Below are 24,453 nucleotides of genomic sequence, written 5' to 3' on the forward strand. Positions count from 1 at the left end.
TAAATGTCCACTGAAGGGTGAAATGACAAAGCAACTTGTTATAGTTAGTTTTTAAAGAGAAATATGTAGTTTTTGACTCACCTGGTTTCTTAAAATAAAATTATTCAAAAATTGGGCAGACATCTATTGATCATCTACTATATGCACAGAACTGTGCTATTTCAGGCTTCAAGAACCAATGCAAAGAGCTGAAAGGACCCACTGGCATTGGAAATGCACTTGTTCTAACTCTCCCAGAGGTGTCCTGGGTACAAGGTCTTAAGATGGAGGAAAAATTGCAATGGATAGTGCATGCATATTTAAAACTGAATGCAATATGCATAAATGTATAAATGTACATGTTTGCTTGCACACACACTGTAGTATGCACAAAGTGGGGAACTGATTATATGCTTATATATGATTATAACTTAGTTTTTATTCTTTTCAAATCATATAAATGAAATTAAAGCGCATATTGTTTTGAATTTTCTTTTCTTTTTCAATCTTGTTCTCATGAAACTGTCCATATCATTTCAGGAAGCAGCAGTTCCCTCTTCTCTACCCCTGTGGGGCAGCCCACCCATCATGCAGCTTCTCCTTCCTACTGCTGGTGGACATTAGGTCTGAGTCTTGTTTGGAGTTATCACATGTACACTGTTATGTGTGCTGAAGCATATGGGCACCATCCTGCTGAGTGCTTCACAGTGGATCAAGTGCACATAGACTATACAAGTCTTCATATTTCCTTGAAAATGCATAAAAGTGTCATAATGTGGCTGCATGAGATTACATTATTGGTGGATTATATGAATATTTCTGCTACTGCACATTTTCATTACACATGGGAGTATAAGACTGTTTAACTTTGTCATTGTGCTGAAAATATGGTTATAGATCAGTATGGTTCTAATTTACAATTTTCTGATACATAAAATTTAATACATAAAAATGAATCAAAAGAGTTTTTTTTTGTGTGTGTGTGTGTGTTTATTTATTATTCGAACAAATTATTTGCTAAATGTGTTTGCCCATTTAATGAACTGAACAGACACTTCCCTGAAGAACAAATACAAATGGCCAACAAGGATATGAAAAATGATCAACATCAGTAGATATTTAGGAAATGCAAACTAAACTCCATTGAGATTTCATCTCACTCCAGGCAGAAGGGGAAACTCAAGAATATAAATAATAATAAATGCCAGAGAGAATGTGGGAGAAAAGGAACACTTTTAAACTGCTAGTGGGATTGTAAATGAGTACATCCTTACCAACTTTAGGGATGTTTCTCAAATGACTGGACATGGAACCACCATATGACCCAGCTGTAGCACTCCTCAGTATTTAACTTCGAGAATTAGTCATCATCCTTCAGTGAAACATGCATGCCCACCATGATAGCAGCACAGTTCACAACAGCCCAATTATGGAATCAGCCTAGGTGTTCATCAGTGGATAAATGGATTACGAGGTTTGGGTAAATATGTACAGGGAAGTTTTACTTAGCCATAAAGAAGAATAAAATCATGTAATTTGCAGGAAAATGTATGGAACTTGAGAACATTTCATCAAGCAAAATAAACCAAACTCAGAAGTCAAGGATTGCCTTTTTCTCTTGTATGTGCTACAGAGGAAAAAAGGAAAAATGAAGTAGGAAGATTTCATGAAAGTAGAAGGGAAGCCAGTAGAATAGAGGCAAGTAAGGGGGCAGGGAGGAGAGGAAGGGAGGGAAAGTGAGGCATCAAATGGCATTGTCACTTTGTGTGCATATGAGACTATGTAGGGACTATGCCACTGTTAGGTATAATTATAATGCTCTGATAAAAGACACTTGCTAATTTATCTATTTTTTGTTTGTCTTCTGATAGATTAAAGGAAACCTGTATAGATTAATGAATCTAGCTCTTATTACTAAAATATGTATGTTATCTAACATGGTAGTTACCTTTATTTAGGTATAATTAATAAACAGGAATTGTGTGTATTTAAGACATACAAATTATTATTTTGATATATGTATACATTGAGAAATGATTACCATCACCGAGTTATTACCTATCCATCAATCACACAGTTATCTTTAAAGGTAGTTTTAATACATAAAAGATACAGGGTAACTTATTTTCCCAGCTCCACTCATTTTACTCTGGTATGTACCCAATTGTTCTTTGGTGACATTTCTTTAATATATCAGAGGTACATTCCTGCATGTGTTGAATTTGTGTCAAGGTTCTCATTTACTTTCCATTAGCTTATTTCAAAAATTGAATTATCCTAATTATTGTTAAATTTTGATACTTTCTAATGTCTATTCTACAAAGGCTTTCCATTGTTTTCCAACTGTATTTCTGCATTGACTTTAAACATCATTCAACAAATGATTATTAATCAATTATCCTATAGTAGGCACAATTATTATAGTTATTTGGGCTACATCAAACAACAAAACATACAAATTCTAGTCTTTTGGAGCTTATAATATTATGTATGGGAGTTAATAGTCCATAGTCATAAAATATATCACAAATGATATCAGAAGGTAAAGAGGGGTATTGATGTTATAGATAAAGAGTATGTGGTTGAGATGGAGTGTTAGAAATATTTGATTTTGAAATAATAGAGTGTAGGAGGCTTGTAATTGTCAAACTCTTGAAAATTACCTGATATTTTAATAAAGAGAAATAATTGAATATCAATATTAGGATAAAAGATTTTAACTCAATAGTCAATTTTAAATCTAGACTTATTTTTCTTCTTATTTGTGTTTTACGTTAGTACAATCAACATAGTTTTATTTTTTTTTCTGTGAGGGTCTCTTAGGTCTGTTATTCTTTGATACTTATTTTTTTAAAGAAACTAAACAATTTTGTTAATTTTTTTCTTCAATTATTATTGATATGTGAAAATATATTTGTTTTTCAATTATCTATCAATCTTGCTAAACTCTTAATAAACTATCAGTGTTTAAGTTGAAATAAAATTATGTAAACATCAGATACCATGTCCTGAATTTGTTTCAATTCAATTCTGACATCATTCCTTCATTTATTTATTCAGGGTTTCTCATGCTTCCTAAGACCTTCTATTAAGTTAAAAGTCAGTTTTAAGAGCACATGCCTACTTTCATTTCTAAAGTCTAACAGAAACATTTCAAGAGTTCATGTTAGATAACATGAATACTATACTTTTTTCAGCTTAAAATTTTACCTTTGATATAATCAGGGATCTTCAGAAAAACATAACAAATGCTCTCTTTCTCTCTCTGTTTGGAAAAATGGGGGGGGGGCAGGGAATGTTTAGAGATACTCTAAGGAATTTAAATGTATAATTATGGGGTCTTAGGAGTCTGATGAATGTAGGACAGACTAGCAACTGGAGACCTCTGGGACTTTGGTTTTACCATTCAAGTATAGAGGCAGAATTTTCTCTCTGTTCAGGGACTTCCGTCTTTTTTTCTTAATTCCTACAACTGACTGAGTGAATCCCATGCACCTTATAAAGAATAATCTGCTGTACTCAAACTTTACTGATTTAAATCATAATTACGTCTGTAAAAAAAAAAAATCCCAGCAACACCTAGACCTGTGTTTGACCCAAGTATCTGAGCACCATGACTTTACCAAGAATACACAGAAAATTGACCATCACGTCACTACCCCTAGTTGAGAATTGTTGTCATGAATGTATAAGGAACTTCATGAAATGCTTTTTCTGCATCTCTTTAGATAAGATTACATTTTTATTACTCTGAATATATGATAAATTTTGTTAATGTACTTTCTAATGCTAACTCAAAGTTGGATTCCAGGATAAACTCACATTGTTAATGAGAAAGGTAGATGGATACAGAGATTTGGCTTGCCAACATTTTAGCTTGGACTTTCGCCTCATATTTAATTAGTAGCATTTTCCAGTAAGATTTCATTTCTTATCTGTTCTTTTGGATTTTTACAAAAGGTAATATATAAAACTCATGAAATGAGATGAGAAATAGTAATACTTCAGTTTTTTTTCTTTCCTCTGGAAGTGTTTATATTAATTAATATATTTTCAAAAATCTGAGATAATTTTCTGATGGGGACATGCAGGTCTGGAGTTTCCTGCCTTGGAAGAATGTTAACTGCTCCTTCTCTTACCTCGGTATTATCATACTCTTGAAGTTTTATATTAAACATTGAGTTAAAATGTTATAATTTTACATTGATTTTCATTTTTGTTTCTATCTCATATGTATCCTAATTTATTGGCATGAGGTATTTTAATATTCCTGAAACATCGTGATTGGTTCTGTGACATTAGTAGAAAATTAGGTGATGACTAGATAAACTACATTGTTTCCCATCCCTCAATTGGTGGAAGAAAGATGGGGAGTCAATGCTGGGCTCCAGGTCTGGTGCAGTCCATTAATTCCATGAATGCCATGCCCTGACCTTCTCTCAGAGCCCTCTGGGAACAAACACTGAACTCGCTGTGCCACAACTAGTTTCCTCCCCCAGAGGAGCTCATTGTGATCATGAGAGCCTTCAATGAAGCTCCATGGGTTTAAAGTGAATTGGTTGAAACAGTTTCTTTTTCTGAAACTTATTTCAAAATCAGCTTTGGTTCCTTCTTCAAATTCTTTTGCCTCCCTGGGGTGCCTAAGAAGCTCCTGCAATTCTCCTCATTGGTGAGGGGCAGATGTCCATGGGCTGTGATTCCATGTTTTTTTTTTTTTTATTTAATTGATTTTACTTTTTTAAATACACGACAGCGGAATGCATTACAATTCTTATTACACATATAGAACGCAATTTTTCATATCTCTGTTTGTATATAAAGTAGGTTGACACCCAATTCGTGTCTTCATACATGTACTTTGGATAATGATGTCTATCACATCCCACCATCCTTGCTACTACCCTACCTCCTCCCTTTCTCTCCCTCCCCTCTTTTCTGTCTAGAATTCATCTATTCCTCCCATGTTCCCCCTCTCTACCCCACTATGAGTCAGCCTCCTTATATCAGAGAAAACATTCAGCATTTATTTTGGGGGGATTGGCTAACTTCACTTAACATTGTCTTCTCCAACGCCATCCATTTATCTGAAAATGCCATGATTTTATTCTCTTTTATTGTTGAGTAAAATTTCATTGTATATATATGCCACATTTTTTTATCCATTCATCCACTGAAGGGCATCTAGGTTGACTCCACAGTTTAGCTATTATTGTGAATTGTGCATGTTTCCCTGTTAAAGAAGAATGCATTTTCCAACCCCATCTGAATTTCCCTCAGTCCTCAAGCCTGCTGCCCTACAATAAGCATGGGGGCATCAAAGCTGGCATCCACTTTGCAGGAATTCTACAGCAGGCTCATCAAAGGGCTGGGTCAACATTCTCAATATCAGGGCTGGATTCTGTCTCGTTTGTTCTTCCTGCATAAGAGGAATGGACATAAGAGTGTCAGGGACGTAGAAGATACTTAACATATATTGAAGAAAGACGGAGGGCGTGGGCATGCCTCAGACACAGCATGAACCCCTTATGGGCCCACGGACATTGCTGAGAGGAAAGCTTCAGCAAGCTTCCTGATCTGGATTTTAGAGTAGTATTGAATCCAGACTGCCAGCAATGAAACAGAGGTGGGCTTGAATTTCTCCTGTCAGCCTTAGTGCGCATTTCTAGAATATTCAAAATCCAGAGAAAGGGGATTGATAGATTAATTTTTGTCCTCAAATACTAAAAAAATTCCAAGTTAGGCATGAAGGTCATAAAAGCAGGTGAATTCATTATGGCAAACCATGTGGCACATTTGGGACATAGAACAATGAAAGTCTGCTAGCCATTGGCTCAGGAAAGTCTTTCTCAAGCACATTGGTACTTGTTCTGGTATCAACACTGGTATCCTGAAAATCAGAATTAAGATCACAGGGCTATTTGGTATACAATTAAGACAAACAATTAACTGCATCTCACTCGTACTTTACCTTGTATGAACATTCACACAATTTTTTGAAAAGCATATATCTTATTATTGCTTATAAAAATAGTAACCCAGAAGGGGTCCATATTTCTCAAAAACCCAAACACAAAGCCTTAATCAGATAATTTCTGAGGCAGTGGCATAAACATTCTGTGGCCTGGAATGCAATAGAAAAGATACATACTCTGCAGCCTGTGGTGTGGACATTCTGCATGTGCATGCCAAATTCCCTGAATATGTAGTGTGTAACTTGGACAGTGTACCAAATATCTCCAGGCTTAGTTTTCACTTTTTTAATGCTTCAAATGTAACTCACCTCTTCCAGTGGAAATATCAGGGCTTAAAGTAATGAGCTAACTAACCCATGGTAAGAGTGCCGTATAGAGAACTCAGCAGGTGCAAGTGCATCTCGGGAGGATCTATGCAAATTCCATTCAGAAGTCACGTCTGACCTCTGTTTAAAGAAGAACTGAAGCACAGAGCCATGACAGGGAGTGAACCAAGGCACTGACAGGAGAGGTGACAAGCTCTCTATTTACCTGCTGACACTGTTTTTCCAAGGGTCATCCAAGCACCACTTGCACCCATCCGAACTACCTTTGGACAGTTAAAGATGAGTGAGTATCCTTAATCTCCTCTACATACCTCAAGCCTCCCACACAGAAAAGCTGAATATTTTCAGGAAAGTGTTCCATGTGATTGGAGCACACAGAGCACATGAGACTGCGGGGCTTCAATAGACACAAGGGCAACCTGTGTCATGACAGGGGAAGCTGGTTATCATACAAGACTTGGAGAGTTACCTAAGCTGTTCTGAAGTCAGGAGTGCAGGATTTTATGAAAATTCAGAATTGAGCAAAAGCATATTTAGGGACTCTGTGCATTCATAATAGAGTGAATAGAGTGATAATTCACTTAGATTACAAAGACAAGAAGCACATGTGCCCAGATACCCATGACAAAGGAAGTACCCTTGGCCGGGGCTTGTGTCCTGCATTTGTTTTATTTTCAGTTACAGTATGCAGGGCTCATTGGCTCAGTTAAACATACGGACCTGTATTGAATTCCAACAGGCAGCAGTTTCTCTTCTTGGCAGTGGAAATTGGAAAATTGAATTTTCCTCTGCATTCTAATCTGATTCAAAATTTATTTTGTGTTTTGGCCCTTTATATAATTATTGCCATCATCATTATTTAGCAACTGTTGCTTAATCTATTAATGAGTAATGGACATTCCCAATGCTGGTGCTCTGTGAGGTCTATTAAGGATAATTATGGCCAGATGTAGGTGCAGGGAACAGGAGCAAGGCTCCACACCTGCAGAACAGCCAGCTGGAGTTCCAAGACTCCAGCGCCTGCAGGGGGTGGGATAAAGAGGGCGACACCGGGTCAGGACCCTGAAGATCAGCGTGCTCAGTCTTGGTCTTTAATCTATGTAGCTGTATTACTTCAGAAAAGCCTTGGCTTTAGTTACCACATCTGCAGTATTCAGTCTTAGGAGCAACAAGAATCACATATCTTAACAGTCTCTTCCAGCTCAAATCCTCATAAACGTAACCAAACAGAACAGGATTTTTATAATAGTGAAATTTCCCTGGCCCGTGACTTTCTTGTGTGTGAGTGCCAGCAGGCTCCAGACTGAGCTTGCCTTTTAATTATTGTACTAACTCCTAGTGCTTCAGGGTCCCTAAATCTGTAGAGCCAAAATACATTGTGCAGATCTTCCAGTCCACGCTGCCCAAAATGAATAGAACTGACTTTGGAAAGCACCTATCCTTCTCTTTGGGACAGGATGCCCAATTAAGTTTGGATTTTTAGATTAAAAAAAATAATGAATGATATCTCAAGTTTTGCACAATCCATCGCAGATTTTATGAAGCCCTGTTCTTCTTATTTCCAAATAGAGTGATGGCCCCTAAAATCCCACCCTTGGCTTCCTTCTTCCGCCCACTTGTTTCTCCCCAGGAAAAAAAGGTCAGTCATTGGACTTATGCCTTTGAGACGAGGCACTGTTGATGGGGCACAACTTTTCTGGTGTCTCATGTGGGCTCCAGGCCCCAGTGCTCCCTGTTGTCTACCCACGTGGTTATCTTAGGGATGCAGACACTCTGCTGTGTAGCTCTATTGCCTGGCATGGACCTCGAAGTACTTAGAAGCAGTGCTTAGCAGCCTTTTTTAGGAACATTGTCCATTAATTCTTCTAATAAGAGAGTTTGCCACTTTTATGTTTATGTTTATTAAAACATTGATTTATGTTTACAAATCAGTGATTTGTTTTTTGTGGTATTTCCATACACGCATGTGAGATGCCTCGTCTTCCTCATCCTTACTACCCCCTCATATCACCTCCCCTCCCAACCTCCAATCCCTTGTGCTTTGCTAAAACTTCCCCTTTACCTTTCATGTTGTCTTTTCCTTTTTCTCTTCAGATTCCACAGAGGAGAGATGGCATATGACATTTGCCTTTTCTATTGTTTAACATGATGATCTCCAGTTCCTTCTGGTTTTTTGAAAGTAGCATGATTTCATTCTTCTTCTGGCTGAATAGTTCATACTGTGTAAATTTACCACAGTTTTTTTTCACCTGTTCATCTAGTGAGGAACATCTAGACCTATGGCTTAACTTGGCTATTGTGAGAGGCGCTGAGATACACATGCAGGTATTTCTCTTGTATGCTGACTTTGATTCCCTCAGGTATATACAGGAGCCATTTGGCTGGATCCTGGGGGGTGTTTTGTCTTGATTTTTTTTTTTTAGGAAACAAAATATTTGAATTTATCCTTCTTGGTGAGTTATTTGGAGACTGAAATGATATGAAACTTCATAAACTGAAATGAACAAGAAGCCAAATGCACCAGGCATGTCTCAGCTTTGCTTGTTTTGAATGCTATGTGTATTCAGGTGAACAAAGCATTTCTGTTTCATAAAATAAGACATGTAAAGCAGGACAATAAACCGTTGTGCTTTCCCAAGTGTAACATCTCTCAATAAATAAAGGGCTGAATTGAGCTGATAAACCACCCAGTGGCACAGAGTAGATGATGTATTCCATCACTAACATAATTGACACCATGATAGAACACATTAATACTTCTCAGGGCCTGGATATGCAGAAAAATATTTAAAATAGCCATTATTTGTTTGCTTTGGGGAATTCAATTAATTAACAAATAAATAAAAATGTTTCATTTAGGAAAATTGCTCTCTAATACAATAGTTACTCAAATGATTTATCTTGTACCTACTGAAAATTAAGTGACCAAGCTCACTTTGCCAAGGCAGGACCTCCATAATACTATCTTTATAACTGTCAATAAGGTCTGTGACTAAGATGGCCAAGCAAGCCATCCTGTACCCACTCCATACTCTCAAGTGCTTACCTGCCCCACCTGGCCCTGAGAGTGGGTACATCCTTATTACCTGTCCTGGTCCCCACTCCTGGCAAGGATCATGGGATGAAAATGTAAATTTTGACTCAAAATTTAATTTAAAATATGAAAACAAAACAAAAAATGCAATAAAATTTAAGTCAAAGTAAATATTTGATAGTCATGATTGTGATAGCTGAGATTTTCTTTTCATTACACTGATGAGCATTTCACAGTATTGAAAAGCATCTGGAAAATGTTTTCTAAAAAAATAAACTATAAAATCTTTCATTTGCTTTCTTTAATAATCATACCAATTTTATGCTTTTTGAGCCATTTGACATATTATTGATCATTCAAATTAGAAATAAAGGCTAATTTTATCCAAGCATTTACAAATTACTCAAAGCAAGAATACTTTTGCCATTATTCATCTATAGAAAGAAAGAGAAGAAAAAGAGGAAAGAAAGAGAGGAAGGGAGAGAAGGAGGTAGGGAAGAAAGATGGAAGAATGAAAAAAGGGTGCAGGAAGGAGAAAAGGAAAAATGAGAACAAAAGAGAAAGTAAAAAGAAAAAAGAGGAAGAGAGAAAGGAAAAGAGAAAGAGAACAAATGGTTAAACCGAAGAAAGGAGGAGAAAAGGGAGGAAAAGAGAAAGGAGAGAGAAAAAGATACATTCTTTAGTCTTTTAATACAGAGCCATAGTACTTTCATCCCCCAATGTAAACATTTTCATGAAGCCAATGCCCTTGTAAATGGTTACTGTTTTCCTTTATAGTTGGTGCTTGACCGTACTGTATGAAATAAATACTTCCTTCAAGGATAGTATTGGAGTGAGCCCTTGGTTTACAATGTGATGCCGTAAGAACTGGGACACAGGCCCGTCCTGTGGAACTTGCATTCTAGAGAGACAAAAAGATTAAAAGCAAGTAAACACATGTGCATTTTTATTATAATGTTGTGAGAAATGTTATCAAAGGCATAAACAGAATAATGTGATTGAAATGCATGTGGAAGGTCAGAATTGAAGACTGTTCAAGAGCACATCTGTGGAGGGAAACCTGAGGGATGAATGGTTCAGCCAGGGGACAGGAGAGAAGGGAGCTCTAGGCAGGAAGGACACCCATGCTGCCTGGAGCCTGGGCTGCAAGGGCTCAGTCGGCTCACCACAGAGGAAGATGGAAGCAGCCTGCAAGCCAGTGCATTGAAAGACCCTGGAGCTGGGTCAGAAACAAGCTGTGAAATACTTTTAGAGCAGTAAGTTTTATGTTACTTATTATATTGGAGAGTCTTTTAAATTATTCAAGTAGGGAGCACCACTATCAACTTTGCATTTAGGAAGAATGTTGATTAGAAATCATAAGACAATAGAAGAGAAAAAAGGAGAAGGGGTAGGAGACAAGCACAGTCCCAGGGAGGGTGTGGGCCACAGAAAGACAAGGACAAGGGTGAAACAGGAGCTCTTGGATCTCCCTTCATTCCAGATGAGTCCCACAGAGGCAGTGAGTCTAAGCTCTGTAGCCTGGGCTCCTGGTGGGCAGCCAGGAGAGGGCTGCTGCAGGATTCTGAATCCCAAAGGTCAAATTTCTCCTTATCCTTTCCAGCTAATAATATTTTGCATCACATTCTTGTAAATACATAACAACTCTTCTAATGATAAATATATTTTATAAATTGAGGAACATGCAAGAAAATTGAATACAAAGTTTGCAAACTGCAACACAACACATTTGAGTATATATCTTTTCCTTTCCCTGAGAATAAAAAGATGCTTAAACCAAGTATTATGCTCCATAAATAAATTCTGCCAAAGGTAAGTGTTGTTTTCATCTGAGTTCATAATTTCTTGATACAAGCCTGCCTTTCAGAAAATTCCATGTTTAATTTTGGTTTTATTTTATATTCATCATCATGTCCTATTATCTTTTAAATGTGGAATGAAAAGCAACACAATCACTAAGCTTCTGAATTTGAAATCATCAATTATCTAACCCTTTGTTCTCTTCAAGAGGGAGTTCACAGGAAAGGTAATGTGAGTGACAGGGACTGACTGTTCCAAAGTTACTCATTGCTACTTACCTGGTGACAGCAATGAGAGGTTCCAAGTTGATCAATGCAATGAACACATGAAAATTTAGGTAAGTGGCCAAGAATGAGCTTTGAAATAAGCTTTGCAACCTTCGTCAGCTTTGCTCAAACTTGAATGAGGATAGAATAACAAATTGAAGACATGTTTATAAGAAAATGTATGATCCCCCATAGACCAGCATCAGGGGCAAAAGAGAAATTGCAGACTATGAAGGTAGGAGACTAGGAATTTTGTTTTCTTAATCCTTTTCCTTTTAGAAGTTACTTAAACACAAATTGAAAGTTTAAATTATCAACACTTCAATGTTTCTTGTTTACTGTACACATTTATGAAGATGTTAACACGTAATAAAAGTGTGCATACCTCATATTCCACAGTAAGTGTTCAGTTCAGTCATTCTTTATTATGCCCTTTATTGTTCTCATAAAATCTGGAGGTTAAAGAACACACTACTTTGGAGGCGATTAGAGATAGGTGTGCTGTCATGTGGATGTATCTGACTGTCACAAATGAGATCAGATGAGGATGATAGAAACCTTGTAAAGACACATCTGGACACAGGCTGTTTTAGCGAGGCTAGTATCTGCCCAGAGTACATTCCATACATGGGAATCAGAGGGAAACAGAGATGGTATAAAAGGGTAGGCTCTTATTGAGGGTGGATCTTTATCAGCTATTAGACCATAAAATAACAACCACTCACTCACTTTTACCACCTGGGTCAAATTCCAAAGCAGGAAATATTAAAGAACACCGAGCCTCTGGGAGCCCAATTAGATGGTTTCAGGGGGTTTTATTTGTTAAGCAAGAATTAGGTAGGAGAGAGAAAAGGGAATAGTGTGTGTTAAATATCAACAATAAAACCACAACAGCCATTTTTCTTCAAAGAACCCGCTGCTGGATTTGTATGATGCTCAGAGGCTGAGCACCTGGGGCAGGGAGGGGTTAGCACTGGACTGTAATCTCTTTGGAGGATCCATCCATTGATGGCTTTATAACATGAATGAACTATTGGGAGGTGGTGGAAACTAGAGGTGGCCCTCGTTGAAGGGAGTGGGTCCTTGGGGGCATGCCTTAAAGGACTGTATCTTGTCCCCTGCCCCTTCCTTTTCTCTCTCTGCTTCCTGGCCACCATGGGTGAGAAACTTTGCCCTGACATGCCTTCCACCATGATATGCTGCCTCATCACCGCCCAGAAACAATGGGGCCAGCTGACCCTGGGTGGAAACCTCTGAAACTGGGAATAAAAGGAATCTTTTCTCCTGTATGTGTCTCAGGTATTTTGTCCTAGCAGCAGAAGCTGATTAACCCAAGTTGAACCCTGATCAACATAAGCAGGAAGGGTCCAGGGTTTTCCATGTTTTCCATGTAAGGAACATGTTTTCCATGTAAGGAACCAATTCCAAGCTTGGACTGACTATATAATTATGAAACCTGTAGTAAGGACACACTCATAGAACCAATGATGAAAGATGTAAATGGAGAAATAAAACTAAAAATTGATAGAATTTAAATTGATTCCTCATTAAAAATCTGCCATAAATCTGTAGCAAACAACATTACTTCATAATGAAATAATATAAATAAATAATATAAATATTTCTATTAAGTACAAGAACAAATGAGCATTTACATTACCAATAAAACTACCAAACATTTCACTGGAGACTGTGGGTAAAGTCGTGACATCAAGAAAAGAAATCCGAAGTACAAAACATTATTACACCTGCTCACATAATATCTTAGAGAATTAATTTAAGTAGGATAATACATAAAAAGATTTGGATTTCCCCAAACATAGATCTTGAAATAAGGACTAGAGTGCACACAGTTTAATTGGGAGGTGATCCCAAGAACTAGCTGCACAGGGAAGTCGAGAACACAATGTGAAGCTGTCAGAATGGCTGCTGCTAAGGTGGATGTGGGCTCCTTCCCGAGGGTTGTCTAGAATTAAGTTCCAAAGAGCCCACGCAGGAGACCAGAGCCTGGGTGCATCAACTCCCCTGTGTAGGTCAAGAGGTGCCCTGAAGTTGTTACCTGACATGCTGCCAAGACAGGTTGAAGCCATCCACCTTTGACTGGCAACACCGCATCTGAAGACTCCTGGATCTGCTTAGGATGGGTGAGCCTGGGGCAGGCAGCAGGAAGTGAGACCAATCCCACAGGAGACACTGCAAGGACAGATCCTCTGGGGTCTCACACAGTCCAAATGTCAGATGACTTTATTGGTCATGGTAGAGATTTGTCTATGAACAAAGATGGTATCTGCTGCTGTTGTTTCCTACACATCTGTTTTCTCCTCCTTACCAAGCTGTGGGAAATGCAATAGATTTCTTTACCTGAAGCAGTGTTTGCCCCACTCTCCCCATTCCTTTACCCCAAGGTGACGCTTTGCCTGGATAGATCCTAAACCCTACCCATGTTTTCAGGCTCCACACCAACTGTGCATTTCAGGATACCTTCATGTGTCCCCAATTGAAAGCCATGCTCCTGTCGATTGCTCTGACACGTGATACAGCTGGTCTCTCCACACTGTGCTAGAATGAGCTGTTCCCTTATTTATCAGAGGGACCGTTAGAAATTTTGGGACCAAGTCCTACATACTTCATTGTTATACAGCACTGGCTGAATAACTCTATGGTGCTGTTAAAAATGAAAATAGATGCAGAGCCCCTCTTTAAAAGTCAGGGGGAGTGCTGCTAATGACACTGGGGTCTGACTTTTTTTGTCATTTCCTTCCATGTTTCTGTCCGAATTTGTCATGCTCTTTTTTTTACTTGATCCTCAATACCATTATAAGTAAAGAAAAAGTGTAACATTGAATTATTACAATAGAATTATTATTTTTATATTGTGTGAATATCATGCTTAATGCAACTGTAAGAGCATTAATTTATATGTGTAATTTGTAAAATTGCACAATCTATATTTCCTGACTTGCACATACCCTGTAATTCATTCTTTTAAGAATGCTGTAACACAGCACAAAACAAACCCGACAGCTTTTATTCGACCTCACCTGCATACATTCTGCCAAAATTCTCAACATTGTAGCTTAGTGATGAGGAGGGAAGATGGGGAGAGAAGGTGGTGCTTTCCTTCCTCACGAATCCTCACGTCAGCTTAGTGGTTGGCTAATACAAGGAAGTGGCCGGGGAAGAAAGGAAGTGGTCCAGGTTCATGGTCATTTAGTGTTCTGGTGCTCTGCTGCCTTCTAATCCCTTAAGGCTTGGGTTTGAATGGAAAGCATGGCTTCTGGCTTGTCATCACATCACTGAGCCCAGAAGTAGGACTCTTGCCTTAGTCTTGCCCTGAGTCTTGCTGCACTCTGAAGGTTGGTGCCACTGAACATGATGCTAAGGGGCTTCATGGGCAGGACCATGAAGATAAAGCTTAGTTCCTGCTCATACACATGTTCCATTGTCCCTCCGACTTCACTCACAAAATGGAGCTCAAAGTTAAGCTTATTAACAACCTAGTACAGCCACAGCACCACAGTAAGCCCTTCACAGGCCCTTTGAGCAGAGGGAATAGTCCTTGAGGGCTCAGCGCTCTCGTTCCCATTCCCACTGGAGCCGTGTTTGACCAGGGCAGTTGTTCCTCTCTCACCTTGATTAGTGGGTGCTCTCTGTTATGGTAAGTGAAACTGGACACTTGCCTTTTTCCTCTTGTTTGCTTTTCCATATCTAAACAATTGGTATTTATTTTTTTTTTTTAATTTTTTATTGTGGGTTGTTCAAAACATTACAAATTTCTTGACATATCATATTCCACACTTTGATTCAAGTGGGTTATGAACTCCCACCTTCACCCCATACACAGATTGCAGAATCACATCAGTTACACATCCATTGATTTACAAATTGCCATACTAGTGTCTGTTGTGCTCCACTGTATTTAAATAGCCATTTTAACTTATCTCCAAAAAGCATTGGCAGAAATTGGCAGAGCTCATTAAGAAAGTCATCATTTTGTGAGATTTTCACAAAAGGGTTGCTCAATTGAACACAGAACTTGCTCAACCATTTCTGTATGTTTCTTTGTTCTTATATTGTTGCAGAACAATGTAAGTTTGGGACTTTCTATGTAATAATATGCAATTAAATTTATTTACCTTCAATTGAAAAATTATAAAGAATGATGCCCTAAAATATACCAAGTTCCTTCAATCTCTAAGCCTTCATCATCTTCTATATATTATGAGGATCTAATTAATACACATTTTAGAAAATGGCTATGATGATCACATTTCACACTATGAAAGCTACAAACTTAATGATTGACTCATGGAAAATGCTCACCTGGTAGGTGTGTGCAGGGATCATGGGGGAATGCAGAGTGAAATAGGCAGTGTCCTTACTCTTAAGTAGTTTCTAATTTCAAATCTGGCTAGTGAAAGTGATGGCATTAATTGTGTGGTGACCCGAAGCATCTGGAGTGAGTTGATATAGTTTTACACAAAGGGTTCATCCCTGAAAGTAGCTATGGTGTGTTTGTATATGGAAGTCTGCTCTGATGCCTCTTCTTGCCAGGCACTGTCTTAAGTACTGAGGGCACACGAGTGCAATAGAGAAATTCCCTGTCATCGTGTACAATAACTACATTATAGAAAGCATATTTATAATCTATAAAGCTAATAGAATAATATGTACTGCCCTCAGGTTTTCCCATGTAGTTAAATGAAATGTCTTGGGCAAAAACTCTTTATAAACTGATCTGTTTTCAAACGCTAATTGATCATTTACTATTTGTCTATCAACTATTTTGTAATTTAATACAATATGCTTCCCTTTAAGAGCTCAAATGCTGTGAACACAAAGGGTGAATATGTAAATAAAAAATTCCTGTAGAGTGAGATAAACAAAGTACCAAATGCATCGACAAGTTCAATAAAGGAATATCTAGTGTGTTCTAAAGGGAGTTGAATCCTGAAATGCTTGACAAAGTTTTTTGATATTTGAACAGAGCTTGGAGGAAGGTTTGCCCAAAGCACCAAAAGGGAAGTATCAGAGACAGAGGACACATTGTGAAGAAGGTTGTGTGTGTGTGTGTGTTGTGTGTGTGCGTGCACACAAATGCACACACATGCAGAGATTCCAGATAGAGCAGTACAGCAAAAACTGGAAAACTATTTTAAAAATAAAGAAAAAAGGAATCACTCTCCAAATGTGCTGAAAACCTATCCATGGGAAGAATGTTGCATTGTACAACTATCTCCTTATAAAATAAAATTGCTCTCTATCCTCTAATTTGACCAGCATTCGTTGAGCATCTAACACGTCAGAAGCCCTGTGGATGTTGGAGTACTGGGATAAATGAGCATTGATTTCAGCTACCCTAACATCTACCGGTGAGAGAAATAAACAATTAAAACGAAATGTGGCATTTTTGAAAATATTACATACATTGTTCAGATTAAAGAAGAGCAGAAAAGAGAGTGTCTTCAGAGAAAACTGGATCCAGGGTTTTGAAGATATCTCGAATCCACGCTCTGCTTCTTTTGAGGAATCATTTTACTTCTCTTCATCTTCCAGGAAGCAAGATTGTATAAGGAAAAAACAGATACTTTAATCAAACATCAGTTAGAAAGGCTTGGGGACATCTCTGGTCAGCTGAGTTTGAGCATCTGCAGAGATCAGCATCCACCACTGTGTCCATGGAGACATGGTCCCTGAGCCATGGGCCCTGCAGGTGTGAGGGGAAACATGGGAATCTCCCCATTCCCAGCAGATCTGGCACAGGTTCTACTAGGAGTGTGCTCAGGAGGACACTGGTTAAGGGAAGGATGAGGGTCAGTGAGATGGCTTTTAAACTAAGTTTTAAGTTTACCATGGACTTGAAACAAGGGAGGAGAGGGACAGGGAGAATGGGATGTAGGAAGAGAGAGCAGCGTGTACAGAAGGACAAAAGAGGACACACCGTGATCAGCTCCAACGACTGAAGTAGGGCCGGAAATAAGATGAAAACTTGTGCTGAGGACAAGCTGAGCAATTCCAGAATGAAGCATCGTGGGACATGATCAATGTGTCTCCCCCAAACTAATGCAGGATGAAGGTAAGATAGTAATGATGATATGGTTTATTAATATTGCCATTTCAAATATGCAATTTATTAGTATTTTACTAAATGCACTCTTCTCAAATATTAATCATATTTTATGGCAATGCCTTGATCTTAAATAGCAAAACTATTAAGAAAAGAAAGCTTATTAATATTAATCATGATTTGTTTTGGGCCTTGTGTGCATAGGATTACAAATTCCATCAGAGGATCTCATTCACGTGCCCTTTAGTTACAACTCATCCTCCTTGGATCACAGTGGGAGCAGAGCTGGGTATGGGTAATCGTCAGTGAAACACCTCCAACACTGCACAATGCCAGTCACAAGTCCTGGAGTTCTTCTCTTCTTTTCTCATCTTCCAACTCTGCTCCACTTTTCAGACCCAGTTCAAACTTATCCTCACTGTGAATTTAATCTTCGTGCTCTTCTCTAATCCTCAGGTAGAATAAGTGGCCCTTCCTCCTACACTTCCTTAGTGGTACTTACTGTGATGGTTTCTAATTCCTTAGGTGTATTTTATCACTGAGGAGAGCTTTCTGGACACTCTAGCCATGCTAATACATCTCTGGATCCTTAACAGGGCAGAATCTAGAATATATTTGCACAGTATCTAAATTTTTGAAAATTTATAATGAACAAAGGAATCAATTTTGTTCTGACTCTAATGATTTGAACACACACACGTGCATATACTATGTACAGAGTATGTTTATAGTTTGACAGAGGCAGCTTGAACTCCCACACCCTACACTGCTGTAAGTTGCAGAGCAGGCTGAATGAATGTGAGCTGCAGGGTAGCCTGGACACTTGACCCTCACCTATCTGGCTCCTTATCGCTTGTTTGCCTCAAGGCTGAACACTCAAACCCCACTCAAGTCTGAACACTCAAACCCCACCCAAGGCTGAACACTTGACCCCCACCCGGCTGGTGCAACGGAAACCCACATCTGACCCCTGCCCCGTCTGCCTGAAGGCAGAAGATGACACCCTTAGCAACCACTGTATGATCCAAACACTGTACGCCCACAAGGCAGCTTGCAGACCCAGAGACCCCATTAGATTTTGGCTATAAAAACTCTCTCCTGCACCCTCCCTCTCTCTTTTCTCTCTCTCACTCTTTCTTCTTTCTCTCTCACTCTCTTTTCTCTCTCTCTCACTCTCACTATCCCTCTCACTCTCTTTCTCTTTCTTCTCTTTCTCTCTCTTATGCATCCCCCCCTCTGTCTCTCTCGCTTTGACCCCCCACTCTCCCTCCCTCTCTGTTTCCCCGCTCTCTCTCTCTCTTGGTTTCTCTTGTCCTTCTCTGTTAATCAGACACTACCACAATAAAGATCTCTTGGTCACTCTGAGTGCCGTGGTCACTTTGCTCTCAACTCCTACTACCTCACTGTAGGTGGGAATGCAGCAGACTGTTCTCAGGGCTGTGAGATGACGAAACCACGCATGCCCCTGACAGATCCAGAGTTAGCCAGAAGGAGTGGAAGATGGGCTACCTCCAGCAAATCAGGGACAGAGTTGGTAGAAGCTGGTTTTCAGTTTTGCTGAAACTCTGTGTATCTCTGGCTGTCCCTCCTGCTGACTGATGCATCTCCCTCTAGGCCTTTTCAACCAGTACAATCACCAGATCCCCACCCTGGGCTGGGGGGCCTAAGGGAATATCAGATGACAGGCACCTCCTCAGGCAGTGAGCACTGTCACACCTCTAACCTGCTCCCTCTCCTGTCCTAAGCGGCTGCCTCTACTGGAGGAAGCCTGGATACTTTGTTTCTCACTTCCTGCATCTCAGCTCTGGTAGATGTTTCCAGGGAAAAGTGGGTCCTTCTGCTACTCAGAACCCATTCTGTGGTTCTGGCTCAGGTAGGCCCTGTTCATGCAGCCCCCTGATGTTTAAGAAGATGATTGTGCCTGTACCCACTTTTAATAGTTGCATGAAGCAACTTTCTCTACGCTGCAAACTCCTCTGCCCTACCTCTCAGGGACGCTCCCAAATAACATTTTGTAAGCTTTTGCAGATCTTAATAAGAACAATGCTTTTGTAGGTCAAAAAGAGGCCCCCATCAACCTGGCTAGACCAGGGCACAGGACAGCAAGGCAGTGCCTGAGGGTCTGTTTGCACTGACCTAGTAGGAGGAGGGAACCTGTCTTTCCCTTCCTGTCCCTCCTGTCAGTTCTGAGAGTGGCCCAGAGGAACTGCTTGGGGGTCTCTTATCTCACATGAAGACCTTCTTCAAGGCCAGGGTTACTTAGGTTGTCTGTGTCCCTCACTTCTCCAGGGACCTTACCCATCTACACTTAGAACAAACAACTGTCAATGGCAGGCTCTTAATAAAAACTGAATATGTCTGTACAGAAGAACCTGTTTTGGAAATCGCTTCATATGATCTTTGGTGAGCTTTGAGAATATCCGGACATTGACTTCCCACGACTGAAACTTCGTCTCCTGACTCCGTTCTTTTTCAGCCTGAAGTTCACATTTGCAAATCTGTCATCATGAGTCCCACAATGGCCACATTTCAGAGTTTCGTTTTGTTTTCTTTCTTTCTTTTAGACTATGATATCTGCAGCTCTTTCTGACAAGCTAAAACTGGAAGTGTTAATGAACTCAAAACTCTGTTCTTGTTAAGGTGGACATTTATAACTCCAGACACATTCGCAAGGAAAACAATAACCCTCTAATTTATTTTGATTTTCTTTTTTCTAACATGTCATGTTACTATATAAAAGTAATGATAATTATGTTGGGCTTTACAAAGTTTAAACAAATTTGAAAACAATTTAAAATTTTAATTAATCAGTGAGAGGTATACAGTAATTGTAATTTAGCACACAGTTCCTTCTAATATTTTACCAGTGTAATTTACTGTGTTTTTATTAAATACCTGCTAGGAAGGCATTTGGGATATATTAGTAAACAAAACAGACACAAATCCCTATCTTTTTGCAGCTTATATCCTATTGAAGGAGAAATACAATAAACATTTTATATATGTAAATATGGTCACATATTAAATTGTGATAAGTGCTATGGAAAATTTTGTAATTAAATTTCAGGGGATAGACCACTCTGTAGTGCTATGAACTGCCAAGAGGTCTGCATGGGAGGAAAGGAGGGTGGCTCTGAGTTCATGGCCAGCCAGGAACTGAGACCTTCTGTCCAACCACTTGAAGGAACTGGATCCTAGGACTGTCACATCGAATCAGGAAAAGTCCCCCAGTCCAGTACTCAGGTAAGACACTGGCCCTGTACCATACTTGTGCTGTAGAACTGGGAGGGATGATGAATAGATGTCCAGTTAGCCAGGCCTGACTTCTTATCCCACAGACACTGAGGGGATGACTGTGTGCTGCTTGAAGCTGCTGAGTGTTGTGGTAGCATTTAGTGCACCAGTAAACCAGTAAATAACTAATATATGCCCTTTCAATTTTTTCATGCAGTCATCAGTCAAAACATTTAATGCAATTATCTTTCTATTATTTAAAGTGTGTATTATATCACCAAATGTTTAAAAACCCATTGAAAAAAGTTCTCTATTAGATGCAATTGAAGAATTTAATAGCTATAAATATGTCTTATCCTTTTAAAACATTTCTTCAAGTGCCTCCTCTTGCACCATCGACCCTCTACTCTGCAGCCATGGAGGCAGACTGGTAGTACTTCCTATTGTCTCCATAGTCACAGGTGATATAGGATCTCCACAGTCAGCCAAGACACATACTCATACACACCCTATGGATCTAAGACTTCTTGCACTTCTATCAGAGTTATACCTCTGACCAGCCACAGGGTTTCTTACCAAAGCATTCCCTCCCATAACTAGATTATTCATTACCATAAGTAAAGAGATGAGATGTGAAGGGATCATTCAGGCCCCTTCCAAAAATACGTGCCTGTATGCCTGGAGCACCTTGAGAACTATTACAAACCAATAGTGCAGGACTAAGATAGAAGACCAACCTGCTTAGCACAGATTCTTCCATATAGAAAGCATTCAATGAAAGGTAGCTGGCAATATTTACTTTATTATTCTTACTGTTGCCACCATTATCATCCTTAGAGCGGTCTATTTGCAGAGCTAGACTACAAGATGGAATCCTCTCTCATTTATTTTAAATCTGCCCCAGAACTCAGCACAGGACCTCGAGCATACCCAACGGGTGTTTGCTAAATGTGTTTAAGGCTTTAAGACAACCCCCTCTGGAAACATCTCAAAAATCTGTGCACAACATGCCCACGTCTTCCTACAGGGCAATGATCAGCAGAACAACAGCTTGGGTGCAGTAGGACATTAATGACCTGTCTCCAAGGAAATACTGCCCTGCACTAAAATGACTCACCACCAAAAGGTGCGTTTTATAGTGTCATTTTTCTTCTGTGATATTTTGTGCCACATTAAATTTTATCCAAAGCAATTGAGATTCTAAATCCAAGCTTAAAGGCAGAAGGCCAGGGAGGGGGCTCTCATTACGGTGATAGTGGGAGTGAGGATTGCATTCAGCCATGGAAGGAGGATTCCACTTCAAGCTGGCACGTGGCATTTAATTGGGAGAAAGCTTCTTTCTGGCCCCAGGTGAAACAGTTAAATCCTGAGTCAAGATGCTACACCGGAGAGAGGATAGAATAAAAGTGCCTCCAGCTCTCTAATCTGTCACTTTAGCAAGTCACCTTTGTGAACTCAGTGCTTACTCTTAAAGGAACTTTAAGAGAGATTTGGTTTACTTCTGTGTTGGTTCACTTACCCATTCAACCATTTTATCTACACATAGATGTATATCCCTCCATCAAATCCATCTCCTATCCCTGGCCAGTTCTCCAAACTATCCCCTGGAGTGCCATGGGATGCATCATCAATAACCACACAACTCCAGTCCATGTGGACAGTGGGGGTGATCAATTAAGTTACGTGGACATACAGATATGATACAATGAAACCCACTGCAGGCTATAATTAATATGCTCTAACAAATGGTAAATAAATAAAAGGAAGAGCCACCCCCAGATCACCTCTGAGACCACACTGTAGCAGAGACAGGTGATTTCTTTGTTACTATTATTAATTCAAGAACATTTTTCCTCTCCCAGCCAAAAAAGACTGAATTTATACATTACTTCCTTCACTAGCTTTCTTGGCCCAGTCATATGGGTTCCAAGTGGCATCATTATTTTGTAACTGGTGGCATATTTCCAATTCCTTGAGGATTTAGGCCCCTGCCTACTCTGGCACCATTTTTGTTAATAATCACAGTAATTTTGGTAGCTCCATCAACAATTGCCCCAATGCTTCTGCTTTTTCCCTGTTGACATGTCCCGCCATGGAATTGTTCTCCACCCTACTTGAGTGACCCTGCAAAGCTCACACTTCAGGTCTTGTTATCACTGGTAACTATCTCGTTTATGTCACCCACATCCAAGCTCCCCTGATCCAGTTCTCTCACTCTTCTAGCAGGATGGGAACAATGACTCGACCCCATGTGTATGTCCATCTATTCCACTGATCCCCCACCTTTGCCTGTCCTCACTTCACTATGTATTCAGAGCTTACCCTGGAGCCTTCTTCAGAATCACGTGGTTTTAAGAACGCATTCAACACCCTTGCCCCCTCCTCCTTTATTAGACTCTCATAAGCAAATGTTTGATCCTTGTCAAATCCAGCTTTGTTTCCTCTGGATCCTCATCTGCACCGTTGAATGCAGCCAGATAAAAACAATCAGAGCAATAAAGTGAAGCTGAGAGGAAAATGATTAAAATGATGACCATTGAATAAGTAAATAAGGTAGAGGATAAAGGCAAGATAGAGAAACCCAGTGCAGACCAGGAGGGAGTGCCAACGCTCTCTAGTATAGCACACACTCAGAGTCAGACACTGACTTGAGTGATGCACATATTAACTTATTAAATTAACACACTTGCTTTATAGGAGGAGAAATAGACTTGCCCTCTGATTCTTCCTGTTCTATAAAAATAAGAGAATTCCTCCTCCTTACCCTTTTAAAGAGTTTTCATTTGGAAAATGTGTAAGTTTTTTCTCTGTGCCTGTTTGACCGTGAATCTTTTCAAAAGGTAACTAAGCCTTTTTGTCATGTGTGAACCCAGGAATGTCTGTGTTAGGGCTCTGGGAATCATCTCTTTGAAATGTAATTCATCCCAGTTCCCTTGGGACAGATGTTGTCTAAATCCAGAGGGAGCTGCCTAGCTCCAGTTTACAAAAGTGTCCCCTGTTATGAAGTTGTGAGAAGTTTACATTTCCTTTGAATCAACCAGTTAGATAAACCACCCCTCCACCACCAGAAGTATCTAATATGAACTTGTGACAAATTGCACCATCAAGGGTCCATTCTGGACTACTGGTTTTGCTTATGTGAGAACAGGCATGTAACTGATTCTTATCTCCTTGGCTATACCAAAGAATAAGAGTTCTTTCTTTCCTTGCAATTTTTTAGCTGATTGCATGAGATGCATGTCCTATTCTGGTACAATGATTATTCAACAACAAAATTATTTTCCCTTTCTTCTATTGTGGAAAGTTTTCTGGGTTGGGAGGGTATTTTGTTTTTAAATACATCTCCCCCACTCCAAAATAATAATGATAACAACAACAACAACAGCAACAAAAAGAAAGAACCACTGAAGAATGCAATATGATAGGATGAACAAGATTTTTGGTGTTGAATATTAGAAGCTCACTACATATTTTCACCATGCATACCCTCTAACCCCAAGGAATATAGGAACCCTGGAAGGTTTGACTTTAAATTTATGTATTTGTCAGCTAATTGATACTTAACAAAAGAAGATATGTTAAATATTTTAGAAACCATGCTGTTCAGGGTACTGTGAGAACATACAGAGAGAGAATAACTGAGTCCTGGAGAGTCAACCGGGGCCACTCACTAGCTGTTTTATCTAAACTGAAACCTGAAGGATCCATAAATGTTGGTAAGGAAAAGAGTATGGAAAGGGTTGCAAACCATATATCTAATCCAAAATATATAAAG

Source organism: Marmota flaviventris, chromosome 15, assembly GCF_047511675.1.
Source record: "Marmota flaviventris isolate mMarFla1 chromosome 15, mMarFla1.hap1, whole genome shotgun sequence".
Lineage (NCBI taxonomy): Eukaryota > Metazoa > Chordata > Mammalia > Rodentia > Sciuridae > Marmota > Marmota flaviventris.